This window comes from Halichoeres trimaculatus, unplaced genomic scaffold (assembly GCF_033239565.1).
Source record: "Halichoeres trimaculatus isolate MK-OKI-2021-1 unplaced genomic scaffold, fHalTri1.1 fHalTri1_scaffold_9, whole genome shotgun sequence".
Classification (NCBI taxonomy): Eukaryota; Metazoa; Chordata; class Actinopteri; order Labriformes; family Labridae; genus Halichoeres; species Halichoeres trimaculatus.
Window position 1 is genome coordinate 33,575,625 of NW_027437188.1, and position 2,076 is coordinate 33,577,700.

Sequence of the window (2,076 nt, forward strand, 5' to 3'; positions counted from 1 at the left end):
GGAAGCTGTAATGAACCCGTAAATGTCTTTAATTTCGTTGTTGATGCGGTAAAAGCTGAGCCTGCAGCAGAGGATTAGTCTTTATTTTATATTTCGACATGAAAATCTAATTTCATCACTCAGCAATTTCTTTATTATTACAGCAAGAGATTAATATATGCATCTTTTATTTTAACGTGATTCTTTTTTGTTACTGTTCTTTGAGTTTTTGTTAGTTTAGTCTGAGTTATTTATCAGTTTTTGTTTGGTTTTAAAGTTTTCTTTTCTGAATGTCAACATGTCTGGTTGCTTTATTATTATTATTTATTGTTGTTTGTGGTTTAAAATTATACTGTAATGAGTCATTAACAAACATCAGCATCATGGAGTTCACAGTGACTTTGTGATCCAATCAAAACATCACAACAGGCCAGAGCAGTTTTCATGTAAATACAACGACGCAGAATCCCTCGATTTAAAATGTAATTATTTTCATATTCATCAGAGTCAACCAGTGATTTTTTGACCTGATTACATATTTTGTGTTTGTCTTGAAAGAAAAGAGTGAGCTTTTTGAGATTTGAGGCTTTCCTCATTTTCTGCCGTAGTTTTATATATGAAGCATTTAGATGGTGCTGTTACCCAGAGGCTGTCGCACCGAGCGGGCGGGACGCTCTGGGCTTTTTTCTGCTGTGGGAATCAAACCTGTGACCTTCTCATCACAGGTTGCTCTCAAAGATTTAGGCCACCCTGCTGCTAATGTTTTTTTATATTTCTGTTTATACTGTACACTGCCAGGAAACTTAGGGGTGCACTATCGCTGAGCACTTCGATCAAAACGCTCTTTCAGATGATGTTACACTCACAGACTGCAGAGTCTTCATCTCGTCCCAGATCCAATTTCAGATTAAGGATACTTTCTGAGGATGAATAAAAAGATCAGAAACATGAGGCACAACTATTTTTTCAATGCTCTGACAATCTCCTCTGAGTATTTCAAGATATTACAAACTTTTAATAGTTTTTTAGAAACTTTTTTAAACCTCTGGGATGAGAGAAGTGACAGATTTTACTCTACTGGTTCACTCGAATTTTCAGATCGAATTTTTTTCAGTGCCAAGTGTTTCTTTTTGTCAAAGCTGCATTGGAGAGGATGTTTGTCAAAATGTGACATCAATAAAATAATATTCACACAAACCATTCGGGAGTGGAAGTTTAATCATGTTTTGACTTTAACTGCTTTTGTATTTTGGTGTTATAACATTTTGGGTCATTTGGGAAGTTTCCAGTGTTCTTTATTTAAAAAGAAAAATCAATTGCAAATTATCAGTGTGAACGCCTTAAAAAATCACAGAGGTAAAAATGCAAAAGTTGAAAAAAATGAAATTGTCTTGTTTTAAAAAAAATAAATGCAGCATTTCATTAAAATATTCTGTTAAAAATTTAAGACATTATGGGAATCACCTTAATTTCACTTTAATTTTGAACTGTGAGAAAAAGTATTTAATCAGTTATGCAAATCTGATGTAGATCATATTTTTTTAATAAACAAATTTTAAAAATATATTTTTTAAAATGATAAAATGCACGTTTGCAACATGTTTTTGTGTTATCCAGTATCATTTTTTTTTGGCTTATTTAAAATAACATATCTATCCAAATTTAATTTAATCATATTTTTAGAATCAATAAAATTAAAAAAATATATTTTTAAAAATGACTGAATGAACATTTGCAACATGTTTTTGTGTTATCCAGCGTCAATTTTTTGGGGGCTTTTATAAAATAACATATTTATCCAAGTTTAATCATATTTTTTTAATTAATACATTCTTTTAAAAAATATATTTTTTAAAATGATCAACTGCACGGTTGCAACATGTTTTTGTGTTATCCAGTGCCATTTTTTTTTGCTTATCAAAAATAACATATTTATCCAAATTTAATTTAATCATATTTTTTAAATCAATGACATTAAAAAAATATATTTTTAAAAATGATAAAATGCACATTTTCAACATGTTTTTGTTATATCTAGCGTCAATTTTTTTTTCGCTTATTTAAAATAACGTATTCATCCAAATTTAACGTAATCAT